This window comes from Nycticebus coucang, chromosome 21 (genome assembly GCF_027406575.1).
Source record: "Nycticebus coucang isolate mNycCou1 chromosome 21, mNycCou1.pri, whole genome shotgun sequence".
Classification (NCBI taxonomy): domain Eukaryota; kingdom Metazoa; phylum Chordata; class Mammalia; order Primates; family Lorisidae; genus Nycticebus; species Nycticebus coucang.
In genome coordinates, this window is record NC_069800.1 from 9,565,612 (window position 1) to 9,592,724 (window position 27,113).

The 27,113-nt window shown below is 37.3% G+C and overlaps 1 long non-coding RNA gene and 1 pseudogene across 1 annotated transcript; both read right to left on the minus strand.

Moving 5' to 3' along the window:
- Positions 1–1,340: 1,340 nt before the first annotated feature.
- Positions 1,341–11,290, minus strand: LOC128573445 (docking protein 4-like; annotated as a pseudogene).
- Positions 11,291–11,595: 305 nt separating this feature from the next.
- LOC128574067 (uncharacterized) lies at positions 11,596–26,776 on the minus strand. Its single transcript, XR_008376600.1, has 4 exons — positions 26,746–26,776; positions 26,583–26,664; positions 23,671–23,738; positions 11,596–11,653 (listed from the first exon to the last, which is right to left on the minus strand). It is a non-coding gene; the product is annotated as an uncharacterized LOC128574067 (long non-coding RNA).
- Between the last annotated feature and the right edge of the window lie 337 nt (positions 26,777–27,113).

Genomic DNA, 27,113 nt, shown 5'->3' on the forward strand with positions numbered 1-27,113 from the left:
CTATGTTAACCACTGTGATAAAAATGTGTCAAATGTTTTATGAAGCGAGTGTATGTTGCCCCATGATCATATCATTGTATACAATTATGATTTAATAAAAAAAATAGTATCTTCTTGGGGAGTTGACATTGTTAGTGATTTTTCTAAATATCTTTATGTTTTAAAAATAAATGTCATAAATAAATAAATTATCAATTAAAGTAACTTTCAAAGTATAAAAAAAAAAACAAAAGGAACATATTAGCTTGCATTCCCACCAGCAGTGCAGAACTGTTCCCTTGTCTCCATATCCATGCCAACATCTGTAGTTTGGGGGATTTTGTGATGTGGGCTACTCTTCCTGGAGTTAGATGATATCTCATACTGGTTTTGATTTGCATTTCTCTGATGATTAAAGATGATGAGTATGTGTTTATTTGTCTGTAGGCCATGCACCTGTCTTCTTCAAAGAAGCTTCTGTTCAACTCTCTTGTCCACAATGAAATGGGATCACTTGTTCTTTACTTATTAATAAGTTTGAGTTCTCTGTGGATTCTGATCACCAAATCTTTGTTAGGAACATAATCTGAAAATATCTTCTCCCATTCTGAGGACTGTCTGTTTGCTTTACTAAGTGTGCTCTTGGCTGTGCAGAAGCTGTTTAGTTTGATCAGTAATATATTTTTGGGGTTGCTTCAATTCCCTGGGGGGTGCTCCTCATAAAGTATTCTTCCAGGCCAATTAACATATTGTTCTTAGTATAGTATCTCAAGAATGGAAAAAAAAGTATCCAACTTACTCAGTACTTTTAGGAAATCAATATATAATCCCCCACACTTTTACACAAATGATAAAACACAAATATAGCCAAGATGACAGAGGGAAGAGGAGGGAGAGGGGAGGGAAGGGAGGATAATTGGTGGGACCTCACCTATGGTGCATATTGCAAGGGTACATGTCAAATCTATTAAAAATAGAGTATAAATGCCTTAACACAATAATTAACTGAGGTGAAGGCTAGGTTAACCACTTTGATGTAAGCATTCCAAATTCTACATAAAATCAGCACATTGTACCTAAAATAAAACAAAACAAAACAAAATAAAGTCATTGAGAGAAAGAGAAACAGGTGTGTGCCATGGAGGCAATGGAAACTGCTGCCCTTATACCCCAAATCAGCCTCACACATGCTCGGGTGGTGTGGCCAGCCCTTTCCCTTGGTCCAGTCTCCCCTTTGGAGGCAAGGAGCGGACCGCTTCCTCCCTTTCTTCAGGCTGTTGGCCAACAGCCCCTTGAGGCTGGCTGTCCATGGAAGGCTACAGGCTGCCCCCTGCACCCTTCTCTGTTCACCAGCACAGCTGTCACAGGAAGGGGGTCTTGGCCTCGCTGCTCTCCCTCTGGCTGGGTTTTGGCTTAAGCAAGATGAATCTGTAGAGGAGGGCCATTTCTGAACTCGCCTGGGCTGCTGCATAGCCCTCAGGAGTGTAGCTGGAGGCTTCAGCCATGTTCTGCTAATCTGTGTTGTGGTGCCAGTAGCATGCGGGGCAGCAAGGTGGTGGGTGTGTGAGGACATGAATAATGTTCTGTTTCCTTGTTAAGCAGCCTCACATTCTTCTCCATCTCCAGCAAGACCCACTTGTGATGCTTGGCGATGGCCAGTGTGGCACTGTGGGCCTGCTGGTAAATCCACTCCAGTTCCTGTGTCTGGAAGGTGCAGAGCTCTTCTCCAGTGTTGCACAAGCTGCCAGCCTCAAAGGTAAAGCATGTTGCGTCCCAGTCATAGAGATGCAATGAGACAAGCTTCAGACTGCTGTGTCCCAGAGGAAGAAGCTGTTCTCCTAGGTGATCTGCAGTTTGCACTCACCATACACGTCCAGGTGGGGGCAGTTAGGCAGGAAGATGCCATGCGCCCCTGGGGCCAGGTCAGGCTTTCCCTGACTGGTGTCATTCAGCCGATCCCAGACACTCCACAGATAGTGTCTTGCACCACTATTTAGCCTCCAGCTCTGGGTCCCAGGTGAAGGCTTGTGCCCAGTCATTGGTGAATGCGATGGCTGCTGCCTGCCGCTAGGTCTCCTCAGGAAGCCATGTAACATACTTGACATTGCTGATGTCAGTCACCTTGGGACAGCCTCGGAGGTGCACTGACGTCTCATCTGGATACTTCTCCAGCCACAGAGGCCCCTTGTTGGAGGATTTGCAGAACACCAGTCAGCACCGCTGGTAGATTCCCAGCTTCCTGCTCTTCATCATGTGGCCTTGCTTGAGAATGTGACTGAAATCAGTTTCAATGGTTTCTCCCCCATCCCTGGGCACCAGGCTTGTTGAGGTGAGGGGAGGGATGTCCAGGGCCCGGCTTGGGGCACCTCAGATCACCACTTCCAGATACTCCTCTTGCTGGCCACTCCTGACCTCCCCGCCTCAGTATTATTCTAGCAGCTCCTTCACCAGGCGCCTATTGGGCTCCAAGCCGGGTCTGGAGCCTGCTGGGTGAGGCCTCAGGGCAGGAACTTGCACGCCTAACTGCTGGGGACTGCCAGAGCAGGCAGGGTAGTTACGGAGATGCAGCCAGCAGGCTCACGCTCCAGCTGAGACTCCTGCTCTACCTTTTATTTAGGAAGTATTTTATTGGACCACCCTGACATTACATCCATCTGCTCCTTTTCTCTCCATGTACTCCCTGTACTGTCTGCTTTCCCTATTCTTCATCCCCTTTTGTAAACCTGTCCTCTTCCTGATTTCCTGACTTTGCTGAGCTCTCAAATTGTATTGAGATGGGACTAAAGCTTCAGCACCTTTAGTCATACACTGTATTTCATCTTTACCTGTTGCTAACACCTGAGAAGAGATACAATTTAACACTATTCGCTTCTTCATTTTTTTTTTACTATACATTTAATAGGTCATTTTCCTTGGCATTTAGAATATGTTGGTGCTCATGTTTTTCGATAAACATTTTTTCAAATGACTTTTTCAATAAAATGCACTGCTTACCCTTTACTTGTTTGGGTACTGTCTTGGTTTCATTTGAATTGCCACTCCCAGAAGAACAACGAAGATCCTCTTTGGTAAGATTCTCTGATAAATTCTGTTAAAAATAACGTAAGTATTGAGTTTCAATTACAGTATAATGATAATATGTGGCACTAAGATTTCCTAATCACTTCCTTCAAAAATGTCTGAAATTTCTACTCTAAAAACAATTAATTTTACCTTTAAATAGAAGAATGTCTTGAAAACCAAAGCATTGCAACCTTACATATGCTCTCTAGATGAACCTTACCTTCTACCTGTGTATGGCTACTGATTCTGTAAATGGAGCAAAGGCAGCCAAAGGAAACATTAACTCATGTCATATCACAATAAGGAACTATCTTCACCTTCCATAACATTACTTTGCATTCTCCACCAACACAAACAAATGTTGCAAAAAGTTTAATACATTGGCTATCATACTTCTGGCATTACATCATTAAAATATTTCTTACTCAAGAAATATTTCAGTGTTAACACTAGATACCAGCATAATGGGCAACTTTGGAGTATGTCATGTTGAGTATAGGCTCAACAATAAGGCCTTGAAGACATCTAAATGTTTTGTGATACAATTTTTACTGATAGGTAAAATTGCTGAAGAAACAGAAAACCTATGATAAGCAAAACTTGCCTTATGGTTTATGTTTAAGTAAAAGCAAAAGAAGTATATATACCATGTAACTCCTTCCCAATTAGGAAACACCTTTAAGAAAGTATGGCAAGGCTTAATAAAAATTGAAGGATGGGAACAGAGAAGACGTCTTCTGGAAACTTCTAAAGTATTCCAGTCACTTACTTGTACGTTTTCTTCTCTACACATTATAGTAATGAAAATAAAAATCATGATGAAGATGGTGACCCCAGGTTCTGCTTTCTGGTCGATGTAGGAGATAAGAGTAAAATGGTAAAAATATGTGATTAATACAGCGTGACAAAGTGGAAAATCAGAATGGACCAGGCAACTGACCAAGGACAAAGCTGCAATGACAAGTGCAGCAGCCACCTCATTTTGAACTTGAACTTTTTCTTCTCCAAACATGGGAATGCTACCGGTAACCTGCCTTCCTCATTCCTGACCCTTAGCATCTCTTGCTGTATTTCTTTCTTCATAAACACATATGCTTTTGATGATCTGTCTCTATGTGGTGGGGAGAGATGCAAGTTTTCTGATTCAGGTTCATGGTTTATACATAGTAGCACTGTTGTCCTCATCTAATGCCTCAGGATCATGTGCAGTATGTACTGTTTTTCCTTCCTCGTAAGTGTCTGTAGCAGCAGAAGCACTGTGTCCTTTCACTTGAACAAGCACACACTTCATTTCTTTGTTGTTATCAAGTCAGATTTTGCATCACTAGACTGAAGCATAGTTCTGATATCTAATATCCAATTAATGATGTCTGGGCACCTATTTCTTGCCACTTCACTACCAAACTCTCGGTGTCCCTTGATTTCAACTGTGACTTCTGAGTTCCTTGCTTCTTTTGGTGTCTGTATCTTTTTCACATGTCTCCTCACCTATCTTAAACACATGCCCAGAGTGTCTGTCTCCATTGTTACAATATTCACTGTATCTTTTTTTTTTTTTCATTTCCATAAAGTTCAGAAGTTGAGTGGTGAGTATACTTCAGGGACACAAAGTAGGCATGAGATGGAAAGATATTTTTGTGACTGAGGCCTTTTTCTTGAGAAATGCCTGAAACACTATATAGGTGGACACTCCAGGTGCATCGGCCTTTTTCTTGAGAAAATACCTGAAACACTATAAAGATGGACACTCCAGGTGCATCTTTTCCTTCACAATCAGCTATATTATTTTTCAAAATAAATGGTGCTTTTTAAAAATTAAATCTTTTTCACCTTTAGTTTCTTGCTTCTATACTCTGGTACAGGACATGAATGTTCTTTTTTTTTTTTTATCACTAACCATGTGGCTTAACTCATTTGACGTGGGATTTACCTAATTTCTTTATTCTCCTTTGCCTTGTTTGATCTGTACTTTCTCATACTTGTTTACACAAGGACAGATATACAAGTATATTCTCTCTACCATAATTCTGATTAATTCTTATTACTTGAAACAAGTTTTCAGATGCAAACATGCAAGTTCAATGTGCTTATTTTGTTACTCAGTTGTATTTTCACCTATCAGGGAGCATTTTTTTTCCAAATAAATATATCCTTACCAATCATGTGTGCACCAAGTTAGAAAAAAAAAACAGAAAATTCAAAAATAGAACAGGAAAACACCTCGGATCTATATTTAGCTACTCCCAAATCATTGGATTGCAAATAAAAAGTTAAAAAAAAAAAATTTTCCATAGTCTACATGACAGAAAAGTGTGAACGAGTACTTCAGCATTTTCATTCTTTGCCTATAATTCACTGATTATCTATTAAACCTACTAAAATGTATTAGCAGAAGACTTGTAGTACTGCAAAGCCTTCCTCAGTTGAGAAACTTTCATGCATATACCTTTGATAGCAGATCCCTACATTGCTTCTCAGTACTTTCTCTAAAGGTTAACAATGAGACACTGGACAAACTTTACATTGCCAGCAAAGAACATCAACAACAATCAGAAAGATAAGTGAACTTTCAAATTTTAATTCAAATAATATGACATAATATGACTGTGTTATGTTCTGACACAGGCAATCTGCTTAAGCCTACGTCTAATAGATTCTAATGTCCTCATAAAACAGTGGGTGAAAGAACCTTGATACCGTTTAAAGATTTCCACAGGTAAGTGAGTTACAAACTTGCTGCTGCATCCTCACAACAAGGTCCCATTCTGCAAAGTAGGATTCTCCTCAGAGGCACAGTCTAATGACCCCATTCCCTCTCTCAACACACACTGAACTGAGTTAGAGGCCACAAGCAGGAAGAAGTACACTAGCTGGCATGAATGACTGATGGTATAAAACTATGCTACAGTTTGGGACATTGGGAATGGTGACTCTTTGAACATGAGTCCAACTCAGTGGCCATCATGGTGAAATTACTCATATTTTCTCTTGCTTAGTAATATGATTCTTTACTTGGCATTACCTTCCTTATCATGTAAGGTTATAAAATTGCAGAACAAGGAAAACACCAGAAACCCTCTACCTCTAGTCCAAGGGCAAAGATTAGATGTAAGTCATTCTTTACTTTTGGAATCTTTAAGTTTTAAACTAGTGAAAAAACTTCTTAAAATTAAATATTACCTTCAGCATATGGATTATAAAATGCTATCCCAGTGAAAATGTCCCTTGGACTATGTCACATTACTCATGTAAAGAAAATAATATTAAACCAGGAACTGAAATTAAAATTTGTTGATACCTGTGGGTGGTTATTTTCACTTCCTTTAAGCTCTTCTTGCTCTTCCTTTGATATGGATACCGACTTTAGTACTGTAAATTTCATATATTTAGGTAAATGAGTTGCTTAGAATGATTTCATAAAAGCTATCATCTTTATAAAAATTGATAGAAAGCAAAATTTATTTTTATTTTATAAATTGAGGGTTTAGATGAAGGTAAATCTTTAGCAGACTACATACTTCTTTTTAAATATGACTAATTAGCTTACACATTATTTTTATTCATTTTTCTTTTCAGACAGAGTCTCATTGTGATCCCTTGAGTCAAGGTCCATGGCTTCCGAGCCCACAGCAACCTCCGTCCCTTGGGCTCAAGCCATCTTCTTGCCTCAGATTCCCAAGAAGCTGGGCCTACAGGAATCTACCACAATGCCAGGCTAGATTTTCTATTTTCAGTAGAGATGGGGTCTTGCCCTTCCTTAGGGTGATCTCAAATTCCTTAGCTTGAGTGATCCACCAGCTTTGGCCTCTGAGTATTAGGATTATGGGCATGAGCCACCATTCCTGCCCTAACTATCTAACACTTTAAACCACTGAGAATGCTACTAGATAGCTTTTATGAGGATAAAAGCCACAAATATCATAAATTCATCCACTCAATAAAAATGGCAAAAAATTCATAAACAAAGCAAGATTTACAAATCTAGTAAAACATAAAGGTATCACTGTATACTCTGGTCTACTTCAAAATAGTACCTGTAACATAGTGTGCATGTTGTGTCACACATTATGGGGGCAAGACATGATTGCAAGAGGGACTTTGCCTAACAATTGCAATCATTGTAACCTGGCTTATTGTACCCTCAATGAATCCCCAACAATAAAAAAAATAAATAAAAAATAATAGTTCTCAAATTTGCTATTAGGTTTTATTCCTTTATCAGTGTATGCCCTGCTCCTTATATGAGAAATGCTTTCCTCTAATATTCTGACAAATCACCTTGCACTGTTAGACTGCTATATCAAGCCTTCACTGATTCTCGCATTTTCCCCAGATGAACAGCTATCTAGCCTCTCTTGGGGCTGCCTTACTACTTAGATTTCTCCTCTGCAACTTTTAATCCTGAACTGTGGTTCATTTATTTCCTTTTTGCTTCACAATATAATTTAAATAAATTTATTTTCTTTTTAAATTTTTTGATTTTTTGTCTTGTCTTTATCTGTTACAGAAAATTATAGAGCCATAAAATTATTGGTTATTTAAATTGCTTTTGAACCGTTTTTTTTTTTTTTTTTCCATTTCTATCCCTTTGTCTTGTAAGCCATTTAAGGGTGAAATCTTCCAAAGTCCCATTAGACCAATAGTCTGAATCTTGTTTTGTGTGGCTATTCTTGGCTCTAAGTTTAAAAATATGTACATAAAATGCATCAAGGTTGGCTTTTCCAGAAGTCATGTCTGAGCTGAGAAGTAAAGGGTGAGATGAACAAGGTGAAAAAGTGAGGAGGCCAGGAAAAAGGGAGAGCAGGACAGAAAGCAGCAAGAGGAAAGAGAAGCCTGCAATAGGGTGTGCATTTGTCCAAAATAGAGGGATTGGCTCAGAGGGCACTCCCAGAGGTTCTTCGGTAGTGCTAGAGTAAGGCAGACACACAGGGAGAGGGCTAAAATGGAGAGTTGAGAACAAGTCAGATTACAAAAGCCTTCTGTGAAACTTAAAAGTACTAGGATATTACTAATTTAAAAACATTTAATCATCCTACTGGCCCTGGAGAGAGGCCACAGTAAATACTGTCAGGAAGATGAATTCTAGGGGCACATGAATAAATAATACAGGCCATATAGCAAAAAAAATGCACTTCTGAAATATATGAATGTTTCCGGAAATGCTTCACATAGTGTCAGTGCCCAGTGTAATGTGGATTTTTATTTAATAAATAAAAGAATCTGGGTTTGGCATTTCATTTTTTTTTTCAATTTTAAAGCACAGTGTAATACTTAATTACACTAAGTATTTATGTTTACAACCCATGGTATACGAAAGCTCCTAATGATCCCAATCACTTTTACTTGCAGTTGCCCCCTTTTTAATCTGAACTCAGAGGGTTAAGTGTGGTACACGTATGTTGGAATGGTATAGAAAGGTTAAATTAAACAAGGGCACTAGGGTCAATCTCAACAGATCCAAAAAATGTAATGTTGAGAAAATAAAGAAGTTGCAGAATTTTACTAATAAGGATACACTCTCACACGTACACAGTCTGCTAATTGGATCATCTGATTTCAGTAAAATCAGTAAGATGGAATAATTAAAGTTAAAACATGACTGACGTGTTAACATGAAGTGTTGCTCTAAGTAAAGATTTGAATTTCAATAAGCACTTGAAAAATTGTGGAGTTACAAAATTCACCTCAGTCAATTCCCTAACAAGGAAAGGGATGCCAAATCAGAGAACTATGTGAGGCAGAATAACCAAAACCAGAAGAACAACAAAAGAAAAGAAAATTACCTGTTGTGGCTTCTTGCACTTTAATTGTTTCTACTCCTTTATCTGGAGTAACAGCTTCTGTGTCACAGGTACTTACAGTGAACTTTGAAAAAAAGTATATCATAAGTAATGCATAATTTCACAAAATATACAGGGAATAATTCAAGACAAACAATGAATGTTGTTACCTGAAACTGAGGTTCTATCTTAGAATCCCCTAAAAAACAAAGAACACATAAAATCGGTGTAAATGACAGTGTAAATGTAGATATGATGAAACCAAGCATACAGTTGAGGAGTGTTCCTATTGAGCTGAACCCTCCAGCTTGGCTTTAAAAGTAATTACTTTAGGTTTGGGTCTGCTTTTTCCCTCTTGTATTGATTGTTTTATTGATTGACTGATTTAGGGGTAGACAGGAACATAACAGACAAAAATTGAACACAATAGGATATAATTTTAATATCATGTTCAGTTCAAACTTCAAAAGTGGCATTAGCTTTCACTCAAATGAAACATAAATAATAAAAAAAAAAACATTCAAATGAAAAAGTGCACATACAGCAGGGTGAAGAGTGGTCTTTATTCAAAGGAGCAAATCATGATCCAGAGAGGATAAAGGACCAGGCTGATGTAAGAAGCTTACAGTATGTGTTTAGTGCAACCCACAACATCATTTATACCATATGCTGCAAGGATCTGACATGTTCTGCAGCCTGTGCTCCATTTCAGAAGGAACACAGCTGTGATGACAGTTCAGTGGAGGTTATAATCCATTTCTCATTAGAGAAAGGGTTCAATCGATCTACATGGATAGATCCTTGTAAAATAAGTTTTAAAAATGTGATTTTTTTTTCCATACCCATAAATACACAAGTATACCAATATTTTTTGTGTCCTCTACTTTGTCATATTATTTTTCTTCCTCAACTCACATAAGAGGTATGCAAGAAATTATATATACTGACCTATCAATCATGAACTATTTATCAAAAAGGAACACACTGAATGGCCACAGAATTATGAGCTATAAATGAAATTTTATATTCCAAAATCACTAGACTATTCACTGGACGTGACATTAAAATTTATAAAAGGCATACATAAGCTTTTAGGCAGTTTTTCACATTTTTAGAATATTAAGGGATACGTATTTTGTTTACCTACTTTCCTCTTATACAGATTTAATCAAGTGATAAGTGTATTGTTTCTAAAATTAGTGTCCTTGGGTTGTCACATTAATCCATTAAGGGATTTTAGGAAACAGCTGCTTTATAGGAAAAAATAGCATTTAAAAGCCAGTCATCTATTTTCAAAGTAACCTCATCTGATTAACTAGTATCAATGAAAAACATATCTCTGATGCCTGATAATTCCAGAGAAAAGAAATGCATCTCTGTGGTCTGCCTCAATCCCAGCATTTCTTCCTCCTTCCAGTAATCTCTGGGGCTGCAATAATCCAATCTTCTATGTGTGTGCCAATTTCCTGAAGCCACCTGAACTGAGTTCTATCACGTTTGCGCATCCGGAATGAGAAATTACCTAGCTAACTTCTTTCTTCCCTGCCTCTGTGCCCACTCACAAACCCTCTTGCTTTGCAAAAAAAAAAACTTGAAATCTGACATTCTGACATTTGCATTCCTTTGATGGATTATTTCCACCACCTTTTTCCTCTTTATTTAGCAATAACATTTTATACCTAGAATTTCAATCTCTCTATAATTCAGTGTTATCCTTCATCTGGAAACATGCTCAAAAATAAGACCAAAATAAAGCTTTCCCTTGATTCTAGGTTGGAGGTATTCTTCAATAGCTCCTCCTACAGATTTCCTACAGAGAAGTCTATACCCTAGTTATTCAAGGTGGTGTGAGGAACAGCAGCCCTGGACTCACCTGAGAATGCATTAGCACTGCAGAATCACAAACCTGCTCAATCACAATGTGCATTTTAACATGGCCCCCACCGATGTCTTTATGTTTGAGAAGCTCTGGTCTCTAAAGGGTGTGAATATACATTCCTTTCCCTGAAATTATCCTTTGGAATATAGACTCCAGTTCCTCTCCATCACATATTCCACACTGAAATGGTATTTAAAATCACAAATTTTCTAATGGAATGTTAGAGGTTTATAGCTTTCCTGGCCTCTCCACAACTAAGCCTACTGTCTTCCATCCAATTGCATCCAATTGAACCATATGTTATGAAGAACCATCACTTTATACGACATGAAATTGCATACATGTAACATCTCCACTCTCCATCAGACAGCTCTGCATGACCAGGGGCCTCAGACCTTAATGCCTTGCCAACATTAAGAAACACACAGAAAACAGGGAAGTTGGTGCTACTTCTCTCACTCCTTTTGGCACTGGAAGCTCATTTTATTATATTCTTCCCACCTGTATAACACCTTGATCTACCTTTTATTTAGGAAGTATTTTACTGAACCACTTTGCCATTACATCCATCTGCTCCTTTTCTCTCCATGGACCCCCTGTACTGTCTGCTTTCCCATTCTTCATTCCCTTTTGTAAACCTGTTCACTTCCCGATTTCCTGACTTTGCTCAGCTTTCAGACTATATGGAGATGGGATAAAGATTCTGCTCCTTTAGTGATACTCTCTCTTTCATCCTCACTTGTTGCTAACACCTGTTTCGCTTTTTCATTTTATTTTTTTTTAATTGTACATGTAATAGGTGGTTTCCTTTGGCATTTATGAGATCTTGGTGCTCATGTTTTTCAATAAATATTCTTTCACATGACATTTTCCATATGATGCAGTCCTTACCATTTACTTGTTCTGGTACTGTCTTGGTTCCATTTGAATTGCCAGTCCCAGAAGAATGACTCTGTTAAAAGTAACATCAATATTGAGTTTCAATTACAGTATAATAAGTGGCACCAAGATTTCCTAATCACTTTCTTAAAAAATGTCTGAATTTTCTACTCTAAAAACAATAATTTTACCTTTAAATAAAAGAAGAATTTCTTGAAAATCAAAGCTTTGCAACCTTACATATGCTCTCTAGATGAACCTTATCTTTCACCTAGGTGTTGCTATTGATACTGTCACCTCACATGGACAGCCAAAGGAAACATATTCAAATGCAAAATCTTAACTCATGTCATATTGCAACAAGGAACTTACTTCACCTTCCATAACTTTACTTTGTATTCTCTAACACAAGTGAATGTTGCAAAAGATTAACACATGGGTTGTCATAGTTCTGGCATTACATCATTAAAATATTTTTAACCCTAGAAATATTTCCATGTTAACATTAGATACTGGCATAATGGACAACTTTGGACTATGTTAAGTATAACATCACCATTGTCAACACTCCTCTATTTAGCTGAACAATTCCTTGACTACATCTAAATATTTTTGATAAAATGTTTGCTGATAGGGAAAATGCTTTAAAGAAAGGAAACCCTATGAGAAGAAAAACTTGATGGGCCAGAGCATGACAGTGGATGGGAAAGACATTTAACTGAGCTCTCCTGGAGAAGGCCAGACCATTGCCAGCATGGAATATTGGCATGAGTGGTAATTCAGGGTGTATGGTGATGTGGTGTACTATTGGATTTGCCGGAACAGTAAAGCCCCACCACAACAGGCAAGTTTCTGTGAGTCCACTCTGGCTTCAGTGGAGGCTGAGTCACCAGTAGTGGCCTCCATGACATCCAGTCTCCCCACAGCTGTCCCAGAAGAAGCCTTTCATGGTTCTTGGTTCTTAGGGGAAACTGGGCATTGAGTGAAAAGATTGTAGTGTGTACTCCTGAGCAGAATTTGATGGTCAGAGTAGGGTGCTGTTTAGCGCAGTTCTGCTGCAGTTTGGCAGTGGGTGAAATATTCTCATGGGGAAAGTCCCCATATAGAATGCCACCATTGTCATAAAGGGCACCAGATGGTTGTGGGGGGACCCTCTTGCTGGGGGCCTATGATGTGGTAATCTGTGTTCTGCCTGTGAGGAGTAGACCTACACTCATGAGGGGCTCCCGAACTCCATGGGAACTGTTGTAGAAGAAATCTGTCAGACCTGTGGCTAAAGAATTTTTCAGAGCTGTGGAATCTCAGATCAGTAGAGCCTGATCGCAGGTGAACATGTGATCACCAACAGCTAACCTGGGAAACAGCTCTAAGCCTTAGGACCAGAGAGAAGTTAACAGTTGTGTTGTTTGTCCCCCATATTCCCTGCACCATCAGGTGTTCAGGAAGTACATATTGCAACATAAATATATTCCTACTAAAGTTGTATCCCTACCTCATATACATGTGTATGTTTATATACATGTACTATATAAACAAGCTAAAATCCTGCACCCAAAAAAAAAAAAAAATACAGGAACGCTTGCCCTTGTTGAATGTAAATATTGAAGTTAGTTAAAGAATCAGCCATATATATACACACACACACACACAATTTCTTTGGGTTGATATCATTGTTTCTTTTATTTCTCTTCTTTCCTTCCTCTATTGGTTGCTGAGATTGCTTACATCAAGCTATTTGAACTTCTTCCCCCCCCCCCACTTTATCTTATTTCAATGTATTTTGTTTCCTGTTAAGTTGTTTGGCTGATTCTTTAACTAACTTTCATTTTTACATTCAAAAAGGGCAAGGTTTCCAGTATTTTGTTGTTGTTGCTGTTGTTGTTGCTGAATTTTAGCTTGCTTTTTTCTGTCCGCACTTCACTCCTCAGCATTCTCTCAGTTGATAGAGACTCTTCTCTATCACCTCTCCCAAAGTGCTTCTGCATCAGCTAGGATATTCCCCTCCCACATTTTTTTTTTCTTCTTGGTGTGTTCTCTTTCTTCTTTATTTATTTGTCTCCTCTCTCTCTCCTTTGATTAAACAGTACATTTAATTTTATGTATCTATTCTCATATTTGTATTTTTATTTTTTCTTCTTTTTCCATCCTTTCTTTTCTGAGGGTGGGTGTGACACAGCGGTGGTCTGGCAGGTCGATTTCAGCAGTAGTCTGGCTCAAAGAAGCCAGGAAAACTTTCTAGTGTTGGCCCCAGGAAGATAGTATTGGGAAGATCATGCTGTAAAACTTTCCTATTTTGCTATATATTTTTTTCTTTCTTTTTTCATCCTTACTCAATTTTTCCTTCTTGGTTTTTGGGTTTGTTGTTGTTGTTTGTTTGTTTTTATTAATGGCAGAGGAAGAGTCAGGATGTGTTCAAGCTTGTAAGGAGTGCCTGAACTAGAGGAATCCACCCAGCCCAGCTTCACAAAAACCTTGAGCTATAGGCTTGGCCATAACATGCATGAAATATAACCTGCTGAAAAATAACATTTGTGCCATCACTCTCATGCTCCCTTCCTATTCTCCTTTTCACCTGTTCTTCAATTTTCTTCCATTATTCCCCCTACACACTTTGGCTTTTTTTTTTTTCTTTTGTGTTCCTTTCTTTTGCTTTTCTCTTACTCTTTCCTTCTTTTTTCCATCTTTTTTTCTCTTTTTCTTTCCTCTTGCCTCTCCTTGCTTACTCCTACTCTCCTCTGCCTATTGACCCCACAACAAGAGGCCTCTTCTGAGGCCTAAAATCTGAGACAAGGTAACTTGAAGGAGAGGAGGAAGTGAGAAGGAGAAAGGAGCAAAAAGAAGTGAACAAGAAGAGAGCACAAATGAGGAGGGACGAAAAGAAAACTCAGGCACCATGAAGAACCAAAATAGAGCAACTCTTCCAAGGGACCGTCAAGAAATTTTTAAGGAAGACTCTTCCTATAAGGAATTAATGGATTTAACAGAAAGGCAATTTGAAAATATGGATGATTAAGACACAAAAAGGATTGAATAAGAAAATGGAAAGACAAAACCAAAGGTCAGATGAGAGATAGGTAGAATATAGGATGCAGATGAGCTGAAATAAGTGAAGCAGACAATCTGGGAATGTAAAGAAGCAGTCAAAAGTATCAAATAGAGTATACCACAGAGAAGAAAGAACATCAGAGTTAAGAGCATAAAGTCTTTGAGTTAACACAGGATGTTACAGAGTCAGAAAAGAAGAGAGAGATAGCAGAGTAGGAGCTTATAGAACTAGGAGATGCCATGAAGCATTCAAACATATGAATGATAGGAATACCAAAAGAGGAAGAAGACTGACCCAAAGGCAAGGAAGCCCTACTGGAGACTATGATAAATGAAAACTTTCCTAGTTTTACTAAAGATCCTGACACACACTTTTCAGATGGATATCAAACCGGAGTCATCTCAATTCTAACAGAGCCTCTCCAAGACACAATTTGATCAACGTGTCACAAGTCAAGATGAAGGAGAAAACTCTGCAAGCAGCTAGGAATAAGTGCCAATTGACCTACAAGGTCAGTAGGTTGATAGCAGACTTTTCAACTGAAACGTTCCAAGCCAGAAGAGCATGGTCATACACCTTCAACATCCTTAAACAAAATAATTTTCAGCCCAGAATCCTGTGTCCTGCTAAACTTAGCTTCAAAATGGATGGAGAAATCCAATCTTTTTCTGACATACAAGCACTGAGGAAATTTCTCACAAGAAGACCAGCTCGAAAGGAAATACTTAGACCTATTCTCAATACTGCACACCACAGTGAACCACTAACAAAGAAAATACCTAGCAGCCAAAAACCAAAGCTTAGCTTCCACAATGGCAGAAAGAATAAAATTACAGAACAAACCATCTCATAATGACATGAATAGAATTCTACCACTCTAATCAACATTCTCAATAAATGTAAATGGATTGAATTCCCCACTGAAGAGGTACAGGCTGTCTTATTGGATAAAAAGACAAACGAAAACAAACAAACAAACAACAATAATAACCCCCAAGACATCCATATGCTGTTTCCAAGAGACACACCTAGCCCTGAAGGACAAATCAAGCCTCAGGGTTAAGGGATAGAAAACAGTGCACCAAGCAAATGGAAATCATAAAGGGCTGCAATTATATTCTCAGATACAATCAGATTCAAAGCAACTTTAGTTAAGAAAGACAAACAAGGACACTTCATAGTTGTAAAAGGAACAACACAACAAGAAGAGACCTCAATTTTAAACATTTATGCACCTAACTTAAATACTCCCAGATTTATACAACAGACCTTGAATGGTCTCAGCAATGTGATATCCCAGAATATCTTTTTTTTTTTTTTTGTAGAGACAGAGTCTCATTGTACCACTCTTGATTTGAGTGCCATGGCATCACACGGCTCACAGCAACCTCCAACTCCTGGGCTTAAGTGATTCTCTTGCCTCAGCCTCCCAAGCAGCTGGGACTACAGGCACCCACCACAACGCCCAGCTATTTTTTTGTTGCAGTTTGGCAGGGGCTAGGCCTGAACCCGCCACTCTCGGCATATGGGGCCGGTGCCCTACTCACTGAGCCACAGGCGCCGCCTATATCCCAGAAAATGTTAACAGTCAGGACTTCGACACCCTTCTGACAAAATTGGACATATCCTCTAAACAGAAACTAAACTAGGCTATAAATGACTTAAATATGACTCTAGAACAAACGGGTAGAATACACCATCCTAAAGCAAAAGAATATACTTTTTTTTTCATCAGCTCATGGCACATGCTCCAAAATATATCACATACTATGATACAAATCAAATCTCGGCAAAATTAAAGGAATAGAAATTATATCATGCTTCTTCTCAGAACACAAGACTATAATGCTGATGATCAACTCTAATAAAATTGTTCATGCCCACACAAAGTCTTGTAAACTTCACAACCTTATGCTGAATGATAGTTGGGTTCAGAAAGAGATAAAAAAAAAAGGAAAGGGTTAATTTCTTCAAACATAACAACAGTTATGACAGAAGTTACCAAAACCTCTGGGATGCAACAAAATCTATCCTGAGAGGAAAATTTATTGTGCTACAAGCCCACCTTCAAAAACCCAAAATTGAGTGCATCAGCACACTCACAAGTCATCTTATGGAATTGGAAAAAGACCCTAATCTCAGCAGAAGAAAAGAGATAGCCAAAATTAAATCAGATGTTAATGAAATTGAAAACAAAACAAAACAAAAATTCAGAAAATGAATGAAATAAAAAGTTGGATTTTTGAAAAAGTAAATAACAGATAAACTTTTGACCACACTAACTGGAAACAGGGAAGTAAAATCTCTAGTAACCTCAATTATAAATGATAAAGGTGAAATAACAACAAATGCTACAGAGATATAAGATATATTATCACTGAATACTTCAAGAAACTCTATGCCCAGAAATTTGACAATGTGGAGGAAATGGATCAATAATTGGAAACATGCCCTTGTACTAGACTTAAGAAGAAATAGACTTTCTGAACAGACCAATTTCAAGCACTGAGATCAAAGAAGCAATAAAATATACCCCCACCCTAAAAATGCCCAGGTCAGATGGCCTGACACCACAGTTCTATCAAACTTTCAAAGAGCAGCTTATACCCATACTGAAAAAATTATTCCAAAAAATTGAGGAGGAAGGAATCTTCACTAAAACATTCTATGAAGTAAACATAACTCTGATATCAAAACCAGGAAAAAATCCAACTAAAAAGGAGAACTACAGACCAATTTTACTAATGAATATAGTTGCAAAAATTCTCGATAAAATCCTAGCCTGTAGATGACAGTTTATCATTAAAAAATTCATACATCATGGTCAAGTAGGATTCAGCCCAGGGATGCAAGGCTGTTTTAACATATACAAATCCATAAATCTAATTCACCATATCAATAGAACCAAAAACAAAGACCATATCATGCTCTCAATAGAAGCAGAAAAAAAAAATTTGGTAAAAATGAAACATCCTTTTCTAATTAGAACTCTGAAGAATATAGGCATTGGTGGTGTATTCCTTAAACTGCTTGAAGCTATCTATGACAAAGCCACAGCTAATACTATACTGAATGGAATAAAACTGAAAACTTTTCCACTCAGAACTGGAACAGACAATGTTGTCCTCTATCACCACTACTATTGAAGGTAGTGCTGGAAGTTCTAGCCAATACAATGAGGCAAGAGAAGGAAATAAAGGGGATGCAAAAGGGGGCAGAAGAAGTGAAGCTCTCCCTCTTTGCTGATGATATGACCTTATAGTTAAATAACCATAAGGATGCAACCAGAAGACTCCTGGAAGCGATAAAAAAAAAAAAATACAGTAATGTCTCAGGATATGAAACCAATGTCCAAAAATCAGTAGCTTATGCAAATGCCAATAACAGCCAAGATGAGAAGGTAATTAAGGACATAATACCCTTCACAGTAGCTTAAAAGAAAATGAAATGCCCAGAAATATACATCACCAAAGAGGTGAGCGACCTCTACAAAGAAAACTACGAACCCTAAGAAAAAACATAACAGAAGATATTAACAAATGGAAGAACAGACTATGCTCATAGCTGGGAAGAATCAACATTGTTAAAATGTCTATACATCCCAAAGCAAACTACAGATTCAATGCCATTCTTATTAAAGTACTCGCTGTGCTTTCAAGAGCTGGAAAAAATAATTCTTCATTTTGTATGGAACCATAAAAAATTCCATATAGCCAAAGCAGTTCTTAAGGGTAAAAACCAACCTGAGGGCATCAGCATACCAGACTTTAGGCTGTACTAGTGGTCAAAACAGCATGACACTGACAAAAATAGAGACATATACATTTGGATTTGAGTAGAAAACCAGGGAATGAAACTAACATGGTACAGCCACCTAATCTTTGATAAAACAAACAAGAACATATACTGGAGGAAAGAATCTGTAATCAATAAATGGTGCTGGGAGAACTGGATATCCACATGTAAGAGACTGAAACTGGACCCACACTTTTCTCCACTTACAAAAAATGATTCAAGATGGAAATAAAGACCTTAATTTAAGGCATGAAATGATAAAAATCCTCAAAGAAAGCATTGAAAAAACACCACAAGATATCAGCCTGGGGAAAGACCTTGTGAAGAAGACTTACATAGCAATTGCAACAACAAAAATAAACAAATGGGACTTAATTAAATTAAAAAGCTTCTGTGCAGCTAAGGAGACAAGAACCAAAGCAAATAGATAACTACACAATAGGAAAGGATATTTCCAGATTTTGAATCAGACAAAAGATTGATAACTAGGATCTACAGAGAACTCAAATTAATCCACAAGAAAAAAGCCAACAATCCCATAAATCCCTGGTCAAGAGAGATGAATATAACCTTCTCTAAAGAAGATTGACTAATGGCTAACATATGAAAAAATGCTCATGATCTCTAATTATTAGAAAAATGCAAATCAAAACCACCCTGAGAGATCATCTAAACACAGTGAGAATAATACACATCACAAAATCTCAAAACTGCATATGCTGGCATGAATGTGGAGAGAAGGGAACACTTCTACACTGCCAAAGTAATACTAACTTTTTGGAAGGCAGTGTGGAGAACCCTCAAAGAACTCCAGGTAGACCTCCCATTTGATCCTGCAAACCCATTACTTGGTTTCTACCCAGAAGGAAAAAAAAATCCTTTTACCATAAGGACACTTGCACTAGACTGTTTACGGCAGCTCAATTTACAATTGTCAACATGTGGAAACAGCCTAAATGCCCCCAAACCCAAGAATGGATTCATAAGCTGTGGTATAAGTATACAATGGAATAATATCCAGCCATTAAAAAAGATGGGATGAATATTTTCTGATTCATGCCTCAGGAACACGTGCAGTATGTACTGCTTTTCCTTCTTCATAAGTGCCTGTAGAAGCAGAAGCACTGTGCCCTTTCACTTGAACAAGTCACAAATTTTGCATTGCTAGATTGAACCATAGTTCTGATATCTAATATCCAATTAATGGTGTTTGGTTCCTATTTCTTGCCACTACACTTTGAAAGTCATGGTCTTCCTTCATTCCAGTGGTAACTTCTGAGTTCCTTCCTTCTTTTAGTGTCAGTATAATTTTCACATTTCTCCTCATGTTTGTTAAATACATGTCCAGGTTCTTTGCGCATTATTAACATTTTCACATTATACTTCTTTTCATTTAAATAAAGTTCAGAATGGGAGAAGATATTTGCAGGTTATGTTTCTGACAAAGTTTTGAGAACTAGAATCCACAGAAAACTCAAGCTAATTAATAAAAAAAGAACAAGTGATCCCATTTCATTGTGGGCAAAAGATTTGAATGGAAGCTTCTCTGAAGAAGACAGGTGCATGGCCTATAGACACATGAAAAAAACTGCTCATCATCCCTATTCATCAGAGAAATGCAAATCAAAACCTCATTGAAACATCATCTAACTCTAGTAAGAGTAGCCCACATCACAAAACCCCAAAAGTGCAGATGTTGGTGTGGACGTGGGGAGAAGGGAACACTTCTGCACTACTAGTGAGAATGCAAGCTGAAATGTTCCTTTTGGAAAGAGGTTTGGATAACACTTAGGGAACTGAAAGGAGACCTGCCATTTGATCCTGCAATTCCCCTACTAGGTCTATATTAGATGACCACAAATCATTTTACAACATAGATATTTGTACCACAATGTTTATTTAAGCCCAAATCATAATTGCTCAGTCATGGAAGAAGCCCAAGTGCCCATAGACCCATGAATGGATTAACAACTTATGGTGTATGTGTGTGTGTGTATAATTGAATATCATACATCCATAAAATGATGGAGACTTTATTTTATGTCACATAGATGGAGCTGGAACATATTATTCTTAGTGAAAAGTATCTCAAGAATGGGAAAAATGTATCCAATGTACTCAGTACTATTATGAAACCAACATATAATCCCACACACTTTTACACAAATGATAAAACACAAGTGTAGCCCAGAATGAACCAGAGAACAGGAGAGGAAGGGCAGGGGACCGGGAAGGCCGGGTAGATGGAGGATAATTGGTGGGACATCATCTATGGTGTATATTAAGGGTACTGGTGGGACATCATCTATGGTGTATATTAAGGGTACATGTTAAATCTACTAGGAGTAGAGTATAAATGTCTTAACACAACAAATAATTAAGTGAGGTGAAGGCAATGTTAACCAGTTTGATGTAAGCATTCCAAATTGTGTATAAAATCAGCACATTATACCCCATAAAGGCATTAAGGAACACAGTTATGACTGAAAAAAAATTATGAAATAAAAAATAAAATAAAAACATCATATTAAAGACAAAAAAAAAACTTAGTGTCCACTCATTTCAACTGTAACTTCTGAGTTTCTTGCTTATTTACTGTCTGTAACATTTTCACATTTCTCCTCACCTGCGTCAAGTGTATTCCTAATGTCTATCTGGATTGTTATAATTTTCAGAGTTTATTTTTTTCATTTAAATAAAGTTTAGAGGGTGAGTGGTGAGTATTCCTAGGGGACACAATGTAGGCATGAGATAAAAAGATATTTTTTTATGACTGAGGACTTTTTCTGAGAAAATGCCTGAAGCACTAAGGAGCAGACACTCCAGGTGCATCTTTCCCCTCACAGTCTGGTATACTATTTGTTAAATTGGATGAAGCTCTTTTTTTTTTTTTTTTAATTGTTGGGGACTCATTGAGGGTACATAGAAGTAGGTTACATTAATTGGTTTTGTCAGATAAGGAGACTATTATATTTGTGTCCTGCCCCACAAAAGGTGAAATCTATCCCCCACGCCCTCCCTCCTTCCTTTTCTCAGCTCTCCCCATCCCTCACCCCCATTGTGTACTAGGACCTTAATTGTCCACATATCAGAATTGAGTACATAGGGTTCTTATTTCTCCATTCTTGTGATGCTTTACTAAAAATAATGTGTTCCACATGCATCCAGGTTAATACACAGGATGTGAAATCTCCGTCTTTTTTAGTGACTGAGTAGTATTCCATGCTATACAAATACCACAGCTCTTAATCCATTCTTGAGTTGGTGGGCATTTAGGCTGCTTCCACATTTTGGTGATAGTAAATTGAGCTTCAATAAATAGGCTGGAATAAATAGGGAAAGGTTATTGGCATATTTTGATTCAGACAAAAGCTTGATAACTAGGATCTACAGAGAACTTGAAGTAATAAACATTGAAACAGTCAACAATCCCTTAGATCACTGGGCAAGAGAGATGAATAGAAACTTTTCTAAAGAAGACAAACAGAGGAATGGCTTATTAATATATGAAAACTGCACATCATCCCTAATAATTAGAGAAATGCAAATGAAAACCACCCTGAAATACCATCTAACCCCAGGGAGAATGGCTCACATCACAGTCTCAAAACTGTAGATGCTGGCATGGATGAGGAGAGAAAACACTTTTACACTGCTGGTGGAACTGCAAATGAATACAGCCTTTTTGGAAGGCAGTGTGGAGAACCATCGAGGACCTCAAGCTAGACTACCCATTTGACCCTGCAATCCCACTGCTGGGCATCTACCCAAAAGAAAAAAAAATCCGTTTATCACAAGGACACTTACAGAAGGTGCTTTTAAAAAACTTTGCTTCTTCCTTACAGTAACTCAGCTATAGGGCAAGCAGGAATTTTGTATTATTCATAGTTTTAGTCAGAACACTGTTACAACTCATTTCTTAGGTGTTTTTATTGATTTCCCCATTCCACTTCACCTTGATTGACCCCACATTTGCTCATACTTTTGCACACAAGGAAGTTCTGAATATACAGATATATTCTATCAGTCCTCATTTATTCCTAGTCAGGAGACATGTTTTCATATGCAAACATGCAATATTCTTGTGCTTATTTTGTTTCTCAGTTGTGTTTTCTGTCAAGGAGAATGTTCTTTCCAAAATAAAATTAGAAAATAAGAATCGTACTGGAAAACTTCCTAAATGTATTTATCTACTCTGAAATCACTGGATTCTAAATACATGTTAAAAAGTAATATTCCTTAAATAACACATAGAAAAAAATTGTGAACTAGCAAATGTAACATTCTCATTCAGTCCAGAATTAACTTATTATCTTTAAAAACGACCAAATGCATCAGCAGATAACTAGTGTGAATACAGAGCCTCCCTAACTAAAACCTTCTAACCTCAATAGTGGCCCCCCCCCAAGACTGCATTTCCAAACTGTTTTTAAAAACTGATGATAACTCAAACCTGGGAAACTATACATTATTACATGATAAAATCAATAGCAATCAGAAAGAAAAGCCAATCCTCAAATGTAAATTCAAATGATATCCATAATATGACAGTGCTATTTTCTGACACAGACTATCTATCTGCTTAAGCCTATGACTAAGATATTCTAATGTCCTCTTAAGACAGCGCGTGAAGGAACCTTGATACCATTTAATAATGTCCTGCAGGTAAGTAGCTACAAACTTGCTGCTGCACCCTCACATCAAAGTCCCATTCTTAAGGTAGGATTATCTTCATAGGCACAGTCTAATGACCCCTTTCCCTCTCTCAACACACACTGAACTGAGTCAGAGGCCATAAGGAGAAAGAAATACTTTACCTGGCATGAATGACTGGCAGTGTAAAATTGCACTACAGTTTGGGACATTGGGAATGGTGATTCTTTGAACATGAGTCCAACTCAGTGGCCATCTTGGTGAAATTGCTCATAATTTCTCTTGCTTAGTAATATGATTCTGTACTTGGCAATACCTTCCTTATTATATAAGGTTATAAAACTAAAGAACCAGAAAAACATCAGAAATTCTCTGCCTCGATTCCAAGGACAAAGATTAGTTATAAGTCACTCCTCACTCTAGCAAGGTTTAAGTTTTATAACTAGTTAAAAAAACTCCCTCAACTTAAACATTAGCTTATGACATATGAATTCTAAAATACTATTCCAGTAGGAAATGTCCCTTGGACAATGTCACATCATTCACATAAAGAAAACAGTATTAAACCAGAAACATAAATGTAAATTTGTTTATACCTGTGGCTTGTCATTTTCATCTCCTTTAGGCTCTTCTTCCTCTTCTTCTGATGTAACAAAGTTGTATACTGTAAATTTCATATATTTAGGTAAATGAGTTGATTAGAATGATGTGATAAAAGCTATCAGCTTTATAAAAGTGGATAGAAAGCTACATTTCTGTTGATTTTATAAATTGAGTTTAGATGAGGTTAAGTCTTTAGCAGACTATAGACTTCCTTAAAAAATACTCCTAATTAATCTAACAATGAGTTGCTTAGAATTATGTGGTAAAAGCTATCAGCTTTATAAAAATGGATAGAAAGCTAAATTTCTTTTTATTTTATAGATTGAGAGTTAGATGAAGTTGTCTTTAGCAGACTATATACTTCTTTAACAAATACTCCTAATTATCTAACACTTGAAAAACCACTCAGAAAACTACTAGGCATTAGTGTGTAAAAGGCACACAAAGATCACAGATTCACGCAGAAATTCATCCACCCAACATAAATGACAAAGCCATCATAAACAAAGAAAAAATTTTCAATCCAGGAAAACATATGAAGTAGCCCTGTTTACTTCTTTCTCCTACTTAATAGAACCTGCCAGGCATTGCACATGTTATTCACTAAGTTGCTGTTACTTTTTATACCATAATCAGTGTATGCCCTGTGACTTACGTGTGAAATGCTTTCCTTCTAATATGCTGACAATATTTATTCCGTTTGTTCTTTACTTTTTTCTTCTTGTTATTTTTCTCCTTTCTTTTATTTTCTTTCATTCTTTCCTTCTCTATTTTTGGACACAGATTGCTATGTGAGGACTCTGTTAATTACAGCTCTTTCCCTGGACAAACGGCATCTACTCTCTCACTGAGGCCTCAGCATTTATGGATTTCTCTTCTGCACCTTCCCCACCTGAACTATAAGTTAATTCTTTCCATTTCTATTCCCCAGATCCCAAGGCTGTAGGTCACAATATTCCACAGCATTGTTGGGCACACAGTTTTTATCTATTCTACTTGATAATTATACTGTGGTTAAAGGGAAATAAATAAGATCTGTCAAGGTTGGATTTTCCAGAAGTCATGTCTGAACTGAGAAGTAAAGGGTAAGATGAGCAAGATGAAAAGATGGAGAGGCCAGGAAAAAGGGAGAGCAGGACAGGAAGCAGCAGGAGTAAAAACAAGTCTGAAAGAGGATGTGCATTTGTCCAACAGAGAGGGATTGGTTCAGAGGGCACTCCCAGAGGTAGTTCAGTAATGCTAGTGAAAAGACAGACACACAGGGAAAGGGCTAAAATGGAAAGTTGAGAAAAAGTCAGATTGTGAAAACCCCATGTGAGACCTAAGATACTATTGTAGGTACTATATTACCAATTCAAGTTCTGCTTAATCATCCTAATGGCCCTGGAGAGGGACCACAGTTAGGGAAGGTAAATTCCAGGGCCACATGTATAAACAGAAGATGACTTACAGGCTATACTGCAAAATAAATGCACTTCTGAAATATATGAATGGTTCCAGAAATGTTTCACATAGTGTTAGCCTCCAGTGTAATGTGGTTTTTTATGGAATGAATAAAATAATCTGAGTTTTGTATTATAATTTTTTCAATTTCAATGCTCAGTATAGTAAGATTTTTTAAATTAAATCATAGCTGTGTACATTAATGTAATCATGGGGTACAATGTGCTGGTTTTATATACAATTTGAAATATTTTCATTGAACTGGTTAACATAGCCTTCATGGCATTTTCTTAATTATTGTGTTCAGACATTTATATTCTGCATTTAGTAAGTTTCACCTGTACCCTTTTAAAATGCTCTGTAGGTATGATCCCACCATTTACCCTCCATCCACCCATCCTCTCCCTCCCCTCCCTTACCCCCTTCCCCATATTCTTGTGCTTTAATAGGGTTATAGCTTTCATATGAAAGCTATAAATCAGTTTCATAGTAGGGCTGAGTACATTGGATACTTTTTCTTCCGTTCTTGAGATACTTTGCTAAAAAGAATATTTTCCAGCTCCACCCATGTAAACATGAAAGAAGTAAAGTCTTCATCTTTCTTTAAGGCTGCATAATATTCCATGGTGTACATATACCACAATTTATTGATCCATTCATGGATCGAAGGGCACTTGGGCTTCTTCCATGACTTAGCAATTATGAATTGGGCTGCAATAAACATTCTGGTACAAATACCTTTAATGTTTACAATGGACTGTATACAAAGGCTCCTAGGGATCCCCAATCACCTTTACTTACGAATGCCCCTTTTCTAATCTGCGTTCAGAGTGTTCAGTTAAGTGTGGTACACATATGTTGGAAAGGTATAGAGAGCTTAAATTAAACAAGGATACTAGTGTCATTCTCAACAGATGCAAAAAATGTAAAGTTGAGCAAATAAAGAAGTTGCAATGTATACCATTTTTGTACAGTTTTATGACACAAAGACTAATTATCAGCAATATTTATCACCAGACACACTTTGAAAGTCTATGGAAATAATGTCCAGACAACTCCCAGTGTTGATTACTTCTGTGTAATATATTCAATAGTACGGAAGCACTATTTCCTACTATCAACCTTTCAGGATCATGGTTTTAAGACTGTGTCTACCATATAGTCATAAAGGAATGATTAATTATTTTACTAATAAGCATACTCCCTCACACAAACACACTCTGCTAATTGGATCATCTGACTTCCTTTGCATCATCAGTGCAAAATCAGTAAGATGGAATAATTAAACATGACTGAGATGTTAACATGAAGTGCTCCTCTAAGTAAAGATTCGAATTCCAAGAAGCACTTGGAAAGTTGTGGAATCACCAAATTCACCTCTGTCAATTCCCTAACAAGGACAGGGATGCCAAATCAGAGAAAAATGGGAGGCAGAATAACAACAACAACAAAAGAAAATTACCTGTTGCAGCTGGTTTAACTTTAATCCTTTGTACTCCTTTTTTTGGAATAGGAGGTTTTATATCAACATCACGCACAGTAAGCTTTGAAACAAATTGTATCATAAGTAAAGCATAATTTCACATAATGTACAGAAAATAATTCAAGACAATGAATATTATTACCTGATACTGAGGTTGTGTCTTAACATGCACTGAAAAACAAAGAGAATATACAATCAGTGTAAATGACACTGTAAATGTAAATATGACAAAGCCAAACATACAGTGGAGGAGAGTTCCTATTGAGCAGAAGCCTCAAGCTGGGCTTTGAAAATAATTACTTTAGGTTTCTGGCTGCTTTTTCTCTCTTTTATTGGTGGATTGATTGATTTTTGGGCAGACAGGAGCATAACAGACGAAAAGTGAAGACAATAGGAATACAAGTTTAATATAATATACAGTTAAAACTTCAAAAGTGAGATTATGTTTCAAATGAAAATCACTCATATAGAAAAGTGCACATACAGAAGAGTGAAGAGTGGTCTTTATTT